We start from the raw sequence: 12,910 nt of genomic DNA on the forward strand, positions 1-12,910 counted from the left end.
CTTTTGTTCATTTTGAGTATAAATAGGGCAATTTCACTTCCATTTAGTCATCACTTCAAAAAGGAGGTACCTCTATTATTATTTAAATGTCAATTACGTGCTCTTATGTGCTCCTACGAGCCCTTATGTGTCTATATATTTTATATGTTTTGTTATTTATTTGATTCAAATGTTTATTCCAATTTTCTTATGATTGTTTAGTTAATTTTTTTTATTACTTGAGAGGTGTTTAAATACTTCAAGATGTAATAGATAGGTAATATATTTACAAAAATTGTAATTAGATAGATCAATGTAATAGATAGGATAGATAGGTTTATTTTATCATACTTTTTCCATTTTATATTGTAGTTAGATTCCCCACTGTAATAGATAGGTCTTTGCGTGTTTATATAGCTTATGTGTTATGTGCTTTATCCGCTTTTCTTAGGATTTTTGCATCTAGATATTATGCTTACATGTTATGTGTTACGTGCTCTTATGTGTTTATTTGTTTTAATTTATGCCTTATTTGTCTTACTATGTATTATTAATGCATGACATCACCACACTAGTCCAACACTAGTTGTGGCTTCTCCCTCCGTTTATTTGCTAGTCCAACGCTAGCAAGGATTTTTAGAAATGGGTTACTCCAATGCTAGATCCGTAGATCGTTTGTACGTTAGATTTATTTTTGTGTGATATTCATTACATTTTCATGCATATTTTCATTTTTAGGATCTTTTCTCATTTGTATGATATTTCATATTATATTATCCCCTATCCTCTATATGTGTTAATCATATCATTTAGAATTGTATCTCATTTAAGAAATTGTAGAATAAATTGGTTCATTTGCTTGTTCATATTAGGAGAATTATTCTTTGAACATGGATATGGGTGATTATAATTTTTTAGTTTAAATACCCATTAATCCCTGTATAAGAAAGTTATGTCATGAGTTTTTGTTTCTCGTACCCATTATGTTGCATTCCTATTCTTTGGCCATCTATATTTAGATATATAATTTAAGTTTTTTTTCTTTTCTTTGAATTTCATTCATGCATGCTTGTGACCCATTCAAGAAATTATTTTGGCTTTCGCAATCAATGCGATTGGTATCAATTAAACCCTTCATTGTATATTTTGTCTCTTTCGATATTTTATAAATTTAGATTTGCATTCATATAGGAAACATCCAAATGTGATAAAATTAAGGGTTAGATTAGGAAAATTTTGACTAATCCTCGCAACTAATTTAGACTAGGTTGAAAGGGTACCTTAGATTTGAGTTAATCGAATCTTTGCCTTCCCTTTCTTCAATCGTGACTCCCGAACCCATTTTTTCTTGTTTTTCAAAGATTTGGAGTTGTCCAAAAGGGTTTTATTTTATTTTATTTTTGTCAAAAATATTTTGGGTGATTTAATATACCAAAACTCAATACTAAGTGGCGACTCCTTTTTTTTTCTTCAAAACCCTTTTTAGACTAAATTTTGGACCCAAACTGTCACATTTTTTTAAAGTCCCATTCTAGGTCCTTTTCACTTCTTTTTAAATAAAATCACATCTTTTATAATGCTTTTATTTTTGCATCACGAAAAATGGGGTACGACAACTTGGCGATTCCATTGGGGACACTAGAGAGTCCAAGCGCTTGGTTTAGTTGCCTTTTCTTTTTCTAATCCTTTCACTTATCATATTTGGATGTTTAGGTTGCATATTTCTTTTATTTTTTCTTTTTCCTCATTTTTAGGATTATTACATTTTACACACGTGATCCAATGATTTGTTTATTTATTTTCATTTATTTTTGTTTATATATTTGTATCGCGATTGCATCTTGGGTGGAGGGAAATATCACTTTAGAGCCTTTGTGCGTGTTTTAATTATAATCCCTCCTCTTAAAAGGAAACACTTCATACGTACATGCATTAATTTCACCCTATGTTTATTTTTCTCATGGGCGCCATCCCACATTTTCTTATAGGATTAGGATCGATTTTCTTAAGTATGCGGATGGTTTGCCATACGCCCATAACGATGCCTAAGGGATCACTCAAGTTACCGACCGAAAGTCTTGGAATTAATGACCCTTCGCCTCTTGGTCTGAAGGCTTGGGAGTTTGAAATCTTATCCAGTCTAGATGCATTAGTGAGCCAAACCTCATGCATCCATATTAGAAATTAGCTAGGATAGAGTCAATCTTACCCAATTAATAACACTAGACATGAGGGGAGGGATTCCACCTCTCTTTCTTTGCTTTCTTTACTTTCCATTCTTGTATCATTTATTGTCCTAATGTGCTATGTGTTATTTGTTGAACTAACCTCTCCTTGTTTTCTCTTTTTCTGCATAGACAAACCTTAGAAATAAGAGTCCTGATGTGGTATTCGTTAAGGACAGACCGCCTTTTGTAAATAGCACGTCTAAATTTCAGTCCATCGCATGTATACATATACGCATGTCCCGACATCTAAATGGGTTGCCCTTGGATCATGTTTCAATTACCGTATCGCACATTTATTCGTTTAATAAACTGGCATCATGCATTAACCATAAAGGGAATACTGCATAGGGAATCCCATGTTAGGAATAAGCCACCTTTTGTCTTGGATATATAATCCAATGAGATTTGCAAATTTATATTTTTTGTACCATCCAAAGGAGTAGTGCACAAAGTAAGGTAGGATCTGGTTCTTTCCATGTTGATAGCATTGAAGATAAAGGACCAATTTTTGTACATTAGAATATGAGCATCTAATAATCATTTTTTGGCAATTTTGTCAAGGCTGGTAAAAATCCCTTGCATAAAGGACATTAAATTGAAGAAATTCATAAATAATTCCTTATTGTCGAGATCATAAATATATCGAGACCAAATCTTGATTTTAGAAGGTTTATAGACTAATGTATTGCAACAAATTTTGTGAGTTTTGAAACTACAAATGGGGGAGTAATCCAGTCGATTTTTGAATAAATCGTCAATTCTATCTAATCCATTTGACCAATTTATTCATTTTTAGGACAATATAATCAATTTTGAATAAATCATCAATTCCATCCAATTCATTATTATTCATTTAGTCAATTTTTTTTAAATAAATTCTCAATTTCATCCAATCCATTTGATCAGTTTTATTCACTTTTTGGATAATCCAGTCAATTTTTGAACTAACCATTAACTTCATTCGATCCATTTAATCCGTTTATTCTCTTTTAAAGTTTCAATCTACGGTTCACCGAAAAAATTAGTCGAGACATTTCAATCCTTTCAAAATAAGTTTTTCACACTAAATTGATTTTTGATATCACTTTATGTGTCAATCAAACCAATCAATCCATTCAAACTTTGTCCTCATTTTGTTAGGACAAATTGTCTTTTGTCACTTCAATTGGTCAAATTTTTCAAAATTGTCTTTTATTCGAATCTCAATAAGTCGATCGGATTCATCAGGTATTGCATGGTGCCTACTCCAGAGGATTGCATTTTTCATGCTAGGCCAACCCTTGGTATAAAAGGGCTTCCCCATAGGACATGCATACCGATTTCATAGTTTTGCTTACTAACTCTAAGTATTTTTTTTCTTTTATTTTTTCCTCCCTCCACATTTATAAAAGATGTTTCAATAGTGTAAAAAAAATGTTTTTCCTATACCTGATAATATTTTTGGTCGGATAAATTTTAAAAATTACAAGTGTTATTTGATTTTTGAGCAGATCCTACAATGTAAAAAAAAAAGTGAAAAATCCATCTGAAAATGCCAGTCTAAAGCATCTCAAAAATCTCTTGATTCATTGTTTCTAATACATTTTGTCTCAAAAGATAGAAAGAGAAAGTGTGTATTTATTTGAAAGTATATTTTTTAGAGATTTTTATTTTCTCATATGTATTATATTTGAGTACAAAAAAATTTTCAAACATTTGAATAATAAATTTTTTATTTCGATAATTATTGTTTTGTATATATTCATTCTTTATTTGCTTATTGGGAGATTTCATGAGAAATAAGATTAAATTGAGATTTTTCGACCTCTTGTTTGAAAATTCATGAGTGTATGTTCAATTCCCAAAAATCTTTGTATATACTAAATTTGTGGTCTAAACTATTCAATGAGAGTAGTCGAAAACAAAATGGGTCACTCAAATTTGATAGTTTGTCATAAAAGATCAACTCCAACACTTTTCTTTTTCATTTTTTGTCCATTTCTATTAAACTTCCAAGGTCAGTCGTATTGGTTGACTAGTTTCAAAATGAGACAATTTTACCGTGAAAATGTCCACTATGTCTAACCAGATTCAATCCACATCTGAGTAAAAGCAAAATTGTACATTACTTCTTATTTGTTTTGAAAATTTGGAATGATACTTTAGGCTTTCGTTTCTCTATCTATACAGATTTTATCATTTGTTTTCCCATTTGAGACTTTAAAAAATAGAATTTCGTTTCAAATAAAAACCTCAATGATCATGACCCTACATGGAAAAATTTTCAAATATCAAAAGGAAATGGATTTTTCCAACGGGCTATTCTTTACTTTGGTTGTCATAAGAAATAAGAATGACGCTTTGGCCATCGTTTCTACCATCTAAACACTTTTTATCCTTTGCATCCTTATTTGAGCCTAAATTGGTGGTTCGTTTCAAATGCACTTAGGATCGCACCCCATACCAGGAAAGCAGATTTGAGAATTTTCAAAAATGGCAAAGATGCTCAAAATTTTTGAAAGGGACATCAAATAAAGAAAAAAGTGAGAGAAAAAAAAAAGAAGAGAAAAAATTACAAGTTGGGGGAATTTGACTTCAACCATTGATATTTGGTCTTCAATATCGGAAATAAAGAGGGGTCATCTATACTCCAAAATTAGAGAGTTTTCAATTCTTTCATTGACATTTGAGATCTCAATATTGGTAAAAAAAAAAAAGAGAGAGAGAAATAAAGAAAAATGTGAAAAAATGATGAAATGAAAAGAAAAATGCAAAGACAACCAATGCTGAATTCCCTCTAGTGATTGATAACAAAAAAAAAAGAAAAAAAAAGAGGAGTCAAAATGGGGTCCCGGATTTTAAGTCTAAAAATGGGACAATTTTTGGAAAGGAATGCGATCTTAAGTGCGTTGTCTTTCAAATTTTATTTTTTTTAGCTATCATTGTCAAGCCACATTACAAGCTTATAAAGTCCATTGTTGACTTATCTTTCATGACAATTTGAAGTGAAAATCTTGCCTCTAAGGAACCTACCAACCACTCGTGATCATAAGGCAATAACTTGTTTCCATATATTTAGCTATCATTTCTACCCATACATTACAAGCCTATAGAGCTTATATGTTGACTGAGTTTTTTCAAGAAATAAGAGTGATAAACTATTTGCTTTTACCAAGATATGATATTGAATGGGTTAGACACAATTTGGGCACAAAAACAAGACAGATCTTGATCTATCATTTCTCCCTGAGCCACCTCAAAAGTAGGAATAATGCCCGTTTGTTCAATCCTAAAGGATGAGCTAATAAGAAAAGTGACCACTTTCTCTAAACACCGATCCCAAAATGAGGAAAAGATCTTTTGTAATTTGGTCTTATTTTGAGAGATTTATCATAGAATCTTTTATATGAGTTTGGATATGACATTGAAATTCTTCATTTGAAAAATGTAGTTTCTATTCACATTGCATGTGATTATTTTGCAACTAAAATATGCCCAAACTAGGGCAAATTTTTTTGTAATATATTTGCGAGATTTTGTCAAACAAATTCAAATTGAGGCAAAATTTTATAATACATTTGTAGGGTATGTCCAAGGTTAAGTACATATTTTTCAAATTTCGATAAGTCAACACTTTGCATGAACCTTAATTGTTATATCATTGCACAAAAAAAAACAAAAAAAGAAGAATTTTTAAAAAATTCAAGTGCTTTGAAAAAATCCCTTTGTGCAGGTGTTTGTGGTTAAAATCGAGAAAAAGATGCAAGTCAAAAATCTTGCAAATTTGAAGGGTAATCACGAATAAAAAGGGGGCAATAATGCTACATTGCAAAGCGGAGCATAAGCTATTTATTTAGAAGGAGTACATACTTCAACAGCCAACTTGAAAAAAAAAAAAAAAAAAAAGAGAATTTTTTCCTTCAATTTTGCAAATTTTTGCGATTGAACTTTGGGAGCATTTCACTTTGAGATTACATTTCTAAGTTAGGACAACGCCTTATCCTCTTATGCTTCGAATAGAAGTGGTAATACCTGCCAAAATTGAGATCCCATCCTTGCGCATTTTGATGAAGGCTCAGGTAGAAGAGATCAAATGGATCAAGAAGCACAAGTCTTGCTGTCTCCGATGCATGAAAAAAAAGGTTGAATGTTACCTGCCATGGACAATGCTGTCAACAAAAGATGGTTCGTTGGTTATGACAAGAAAGACAAATCTCGCTTATTTGAAGTAAGGGATAAAGTTTTGAAGCGAATTCTTCTGATTCAAGAGGAGGTTAAAGGAAAGTTTGATCCAACTTAGCAAGGGACATTTATTGTTCAAAAACTGCTATCCGGAGGAGCGCTTATTCTCATGGAGATGGATGAGCCAATTTTCTCTTGACCAATCAACTCAAATATGTGCAAAAAATTTTCATTTGATTATGAAAATTTTCTTCTAAATTACTGCAAGAGCTGGGGTCAAGCCTCTCAAGATCGTAAGCCCCACACTAGGGCAATTTTTTTGGTCTTTGTTTTCAAAAAAAAAAAAAAAGCAAGAAAAGAGACATGCAAAAAAAAAAGGAGGAAAAACGAAGAGAAGAAAAGAGAAGCCCAATTAGAGTTAAATTGGGGCAAATTTTTAGTTCTTATTAGGTCTATATTAGGGCAAGTTTTGGAAGGTTGTAATCTTAGGATTATTTTCAACCTATTTCATGATGGATCTTCAACACTTAACCTTTTCTTCACACTCCATTTGAGCTCATTACAAAAGGCAAAACATTACCGGCCTCCTCTTTTTGCAATATTTTTAAAGGAAAATTTTTCTTAATCATTCAGCAAATGAGATGGACGACATCAAATGGGGTCAAATGTGGCATCTTTCTTTTTCAAGGGGGTCATTCAATCAAATCTGGTCATTAGAAATAGATGTTTTGTGATACATAGTGGAGTATGGCTGACTGATTATAGAAAATTGAGAAAATTCAACTTGAGGAGTAGCACAACTCTTGAGGAGTAGTTTTGACATCGAAAGATCATGCTTACATGGTTCTCAAAGCCAAAGGGATCACATGGTGGTGGTATTATATGATCACTCTTTCTGCTTTCTCGAAAACATGAAAAATGTGGCTTTTGTTAAACATGATTTGCACTGGGGCAAATATCAAAAGGAGTAAACTCCAATTTGGATAATGTATTCCAAATCGGCTTTAAAAAAAAGAAAAAGAAAAGAGAGGGCCCTACACTGGGGAAAATTTTGAAAATTACAATTTCAAAAGTTATTTCAAAACCGTTTTTTATTTCGTTAGGTTTGGATTTTATCCCACCAATCTCGGCAGGCTCAGATTTTATCCCAGTAACCGTTTTTATTTTGTTGGGCTTGGGTCTTATCCCACCAATATCGGCAGGCTTGAATTTTATCCCACTGATAGTTTTTATTTCGTTGGACTTGGGTTTTATCCTATCAATTTATGTAGGCTCGGGTTTTATCCTTCTGACTATTTTTTTTTATTTTGTTGGGTTTGATTTTTATTCCACCAACATTGGTAGGCTCGAGTTTTATCCCACTGACCATTTTTATTTCGTTGGGTTTGGATTTTATCCCACCAACATCGGCAGGCTCGGGTTTTATCCCACTGACCGTTTTTATTTTGTTGGATTTGAGTTTTATCCCACCAATCTCAGTAGGTTCGGGTTTTATCCCACTGACCGCTTTTGTATTTCGTTGGGTTTGGGTTTTATCCCACCAACCTCGGCAGGTTCGGATTTTATCCCACTGACTGTTTTTTTTATTTCGTTGGGTTTGGATTTTATCCCACCAACATCGATAGGTTCGGATTTCATCCCACTGATCATTTTTATTTTGTTGGGTTTGGGTTTTATCCCACCAATCTCGGCAGGTTTCGGTTTTATCCCATTGACCGTTTTTAATTTGTTAGGTTTGGATTTTATCCCACCAACCTCGGCACGCTCGGGTTTTATCCCACTGACCGTTTTAATTTTGTTGGACTTGAGTTTCATCCCACCAACATCGGCAGGCTCTGGTTTTATCTCACTGACTATTTTTATTTCGTTGGATTTGAATTTTATTCCACCAATCTCGGCAGACTCGAGTTTTATCCCACTGACCGTTTTTAATTTTGTTGGGTTTGAATTTTATCCCACCAATCTCGGCAGGCTCGAGTTTTATCCCACTGATCGTTTTTATTTCGTTGGACTTGAGTTTTATCCCACCAACCTCGGCAGACTCGAGTTTTATCCCACTAACCGTTTTTATTTCGATGAACTTGGGTTTTACCCCACCAATCTTGGCAGGTTCGAATTTTATCCCACTGACCGTTTTTATTTCATTGGGTTTGGATTTTATCCCACCAACCTCGACAAGCTCGAGTTTTATTTCATTGACCGCTTTCACCAACCTCGGCAGGGTTGGGTTTTATCCCGCTGACCGTTTTATTTTATTGGGCTCGGGTCTTATCCCACCAATCTGTTATTTCCTGACAATCAAATTTAATTTCCCGTTGGCGAGTCTTAGCGTCCGCCACGCACTCTTCTACCTCCCTTCTTGGAGCATAACAGCATCTCTCTGCGTATATTTTCTAAATCATGACAACCCACTTTCTTGACTATTTGATTAATAATTATACTTTATTATTCATTTTGTATTTCATGTTTAGAAGTTCTGAGAGCTCAGACTTCTTCGACTTTGTAAAGATCACAGATGGTTAATGTACTTGTTTTATTGTGGTTCACTTGTAATTCGAACTACGTTTGACCTGATTCCCATGGTGGGATACGTAGGCAACTCTACATGAGTTCGGTCACATTTTTTGTAATTTCATTACATCTTTTGTTCAATAATTTCAATCAAGTGTTATTTTATTTATTTTAACTCAGGTGCAGTTAGAAAAGACAGGTAAGCAATTTAGTGTCTACGTCTTTGTCTTGAGTTTCTTTGAAACTCTATAGACAAAGAAAGACAAGTTGTGGACACCAAATTTTTGTCAAATTTTAATGTTTCTTAATTTTTTTCTATTTAATGAATTATTTATTTTCTTGCATTTTAATGTGCATTTTTCTTATTTTTGCAGATTTGTTTTAGGAAAAGAAAAAAAAAACAAAAACAAAAAAAAAGGGAGAAAGAGAAAATCAAAAAAATCAAAAAATCATCATAATCATTTTGTTTCACCAAAACCACTATTAACCCATTTTACACTCCATGTTCCTATTTACCTTTCTTGTCATTTGGTGAAGACCATCATTTTTTACCAAACACACACACAAGCTCCTCTCAATTGTCTCTCTCTCGGCTCTCTCTCAACTCAACAGACAAGCCAAAAAAAAAAAAAACACACCCCACTCTTACTCCTCACTCTCTCTCTCTGTCGGACTTGGGCAGCGGAAAGAAATAGAAAAGAAGAAAAAAATTTTCCTCCCTCAATCTCCAACTATCTCTCGGCCTCTCCCTCAACAGACGAAAGCCACAGACGAAAAAGGGGAAGCTTGGGAGCTTGCTGCTAGTGCCATTACCACCACCACTGCCATAATAATCTCCATTGTAAAACCATTGTAAGTCTCTCCTTTTATTTTTTGTTTTGATTCCAACGAGATAGCTCCTGGAAATTTGGCAAAGATTTAGTTGATCCTTATTTTAATGCAAACTGGTTCGGTTTTTTTCCTTCTTTTCTTCGGCTTTGATGATCAATAATCTTGTGGGTTTTGTGAAATAAATTGGTTGCTGGTGTTGTTGTATTTTTTTCGGAATAAGCCATGAACAAAATTAAGAAAAAAGAAACGGGCCTATGAATGCATGTCAAGTGTTTGTGAAAATGCCAAAATGAAAAATAAATCAAAATTAGTGAATCTTTTATGCTTATTTTTTGTCAACAATAGATGACCAGAAGCTAGTAAAGGTCTGAAAATATTTGGTTATCCAAAATATTGGATTTTTGAGCCTTAAAAGGATTATAATATTTTTCTTCATTTAGAGGTTGTTTTGCTTTATTTTAGCCTTTTTATGTTGTTTTCTTGTCAAACTAAAATCATATTTGTATTATAGGAGTTGTAAGGAGTGTTATAGTATAAATTTTTATAATTTTTAGTGGTGATTATAATGTATTAAAAAATGAAAAACTGGACTGTCTTTTGGCATTTTGGACACCTTCGGGTCATTTTTTGTAAAAACTAACTCAGGAAATGGAATCTACGCGAAAAATCGAGTGGGTGTATATTTTGAGAAATTTTGGCAACTGGAAAATTCGCCAACCGCCGCCAACCACCGTAAGCTTCAGCTGGCCGAAGAAGAAGAAAAAGAAACGGATGGGAAATGGAGGAAGAAGAAAGAAAAGAGAAGAAGAAAAAGAAAAGAAAGGGAAGAAAAGAAAAAACGGAAAATGGGTTGGGCTAATTTTTATTTATTTATATTTTTTGGTGGGCTTGTTTCTTATTTGCGATTGGGCCAGAAGGTCGGATACATGCTTTATTTTGGTTGGGTTTGAGTGATAAGGGACGGGCTGGCCTGTGTGTTTTGTCTTGGATTTTCTGCTGGGCTTGGGTAATGTTCGGTCCAAAGAAATAAATGACAGCCAGATGGCCTTTCTCTTGCCCAAATTAGAAATTGAAATTTGCACTTTAGCCCCTGATCTTTGGAGTAGTTCTACTGCAGCCCAGAACATTCTAAATTTCTTTCACTTAGGTCCTTAAATTGATTGCACTTTGGTCCCTGAACTTCATCTTTCATTTAATTTTGGCCCTAAAATTTAGAAAAATTATATTTTTGACCCTAAAAGTTTTTCAATTTTTGTAATTCAGTCCCTAGTGAATTTTGACTCTTTTTATTATGATTGTTTCTTTTCTTTAATAGCTAATTGTGTTACTTTTGAATATATTTAATTTGTAATTTTTAGATGTTCTTAAGTTTCTTTATATTTGACATATTAATGTGAATTTAGTATTTTTATCATTATTATTATTTTCAATTAAATTGGTGCCATGATTCTTTTGTTCATTTTGAGTATAAATAGGGCAATTTCACTTCCATTTAGTCATCACTTCAAAAAGGAGGTACCTCTATTATTATTTAAATGTCAATTACGTGCTCTTATGTGCTCCTATGTGCCCTTATGTGTCTATATATTTTATATGTTTTGTTATTTATTTGATTCAAATGTTTATTCCAATTTTCTTATGATTGTTTAGTTAATTTTTTTTATTACTTGAGAGGTGTTTAAATACTTCAAGATGTAATAGATAGGTAATATATTTACAAAAATTGTAATTAGATAGATCAATGTAATAGATAGGATAGATAGGTTTATTTTATCATACTTTTTCCATTTTAGATTGTAGTTAGATTCCCCACTGTAATAGATAGGTCTTTGCGTGTTTATGTAACTTATGTGTTATGTGCTTTATCCACTTTTCTTAGGATTTTTGCATATAGATATTATGCTTACGTGTTATGTGTTACGTGCTCTTATGTGTTTATTTGTTTTAATTTATACCTTATTTGTCTTACTATGTATTATTAATGCATGACGTCACCACACTAGTCCAACACTAGTTGTAGCTTCTCCCTTCGTTTACTTGTTAGTCCAATGCTAGCAAGGATTTTTAGAAATGAGTTACTCCAATGCTAGACTCGTAGATCGTTTGTACGTTAGATTCATCTTTGTGTGATATTCATTACATTTTCATGCATATTTTCATTTTTAGGATCTTTTCTCATTTGCATGATATTTCGTATTATATTATTCCCTATCCTCTATATGTGTTAATCATATCATTTAGAATTGTATCTCATTTAAGAAATTGTAGAATAAATTGGTTCATTTGCTTATTCATATTAGGAGAATTATTCTTTGAACATGGATGTGGGTGATTAATTTTTTAGTTTAAATACCCATTAATCCCTGTATAAGAAAGTTATGTCACGAGTTTTTATCTCCCATACCCATTATGTTGCATTCCTATTCTTTGGCCACCTATATTTAGATATATCATTTAAGTTTTTTTTCTTTTCTTTGAATTTCATTCATGCATGCTTGTGACCCATTCAAGAAATTATTTTGGCTTTCGCAATCAATGCGATTGGTATCAATTAAACCCTTGATTGTATATTTTGTCCCTTTCGATATTTTATAAATTTAGATTTGCATTCATATAGGAAACATACAAATGTGATTAAATTAAGGGTTAGATTAGAAAAATTTTGACTAAATCTCGCAATTAAATTAGACTAGGTTGAAAGGGTTCCTTAGGTTTGAGTTAATCGAATCTTTGCCTTCCCTTTCTTGAATCGTGACTCCCAAACTCATTTTCTCTTGTTTTTCAAAAATCTGGAGTTGTCAAAAAGGATTTTATTTTATTTTATTTTTGTCAAAAATATTTTGGGTGAGTTGGTACACCAAAACTCAATACCAAGTGGCGACTCCTATTTTTTTTTTTAAAAACCCTTTTTAGACTAAATTTTGGACCCAAACTGTCGCATTTTTTTAAAGTCCTATCGAGGTCCTTTTCACTTATTTTTAAATAAAATCGCATCTTTTATAATACCTTTATTTTTCCATCGCTAAAAATGGGGCATGACACATATTTTCGAGAAAGATGGTTCCATGTTGTACTAAATATTTGTCATCTCGTTACCTATCATGATAGATACAAGGCATTAAGAGATGCAGAACATGAAAAATATTTAATAACTAATAGATATGCAGAACTAAATATTCCTCTGAAGAAATAATATTAGA

The 12,910-nt window shown here is 32.5% G+C and overlaps 1 long non-coding RNA gene across 1 annotated transcript; it reads left to right on the forward strand.

The window, feature by feature from the left end:
- The first annotated feature begins 9,441 nt into the window (after positions 1-9,441).
- On the forward strand, positions 9,442-11,603 carry LOC140013083 (uncharacterized). Its single transcript, XR_011820160.1, has 2 exons — positions 9,442-9,731; positions 10,356-11,603. It is a non-coding gene; the product is annotated as an uncharacterized lncRNA (long non-coding RNA).
- The last annotated feature ends 1,307 nt before the right edge of the window (positions 11,604-12,910 follow it).

Source organism: Coffea arabica, chromosome 8e (assembly GCF_036785885.1).
Source record: "Coffea arabica cultivar ET-39 chromosome 8e, Coffea Arabica ET-39 HiFi, whole genome shotgun sequence".
Classification (NCBI taxonomy): domain Eukaryota; kingdom Viridiplantae; phylum Streptophyta; class Magnoliopsida; order Gentianales; family Rubiaceae; genus Coffea; species Coffea arabica.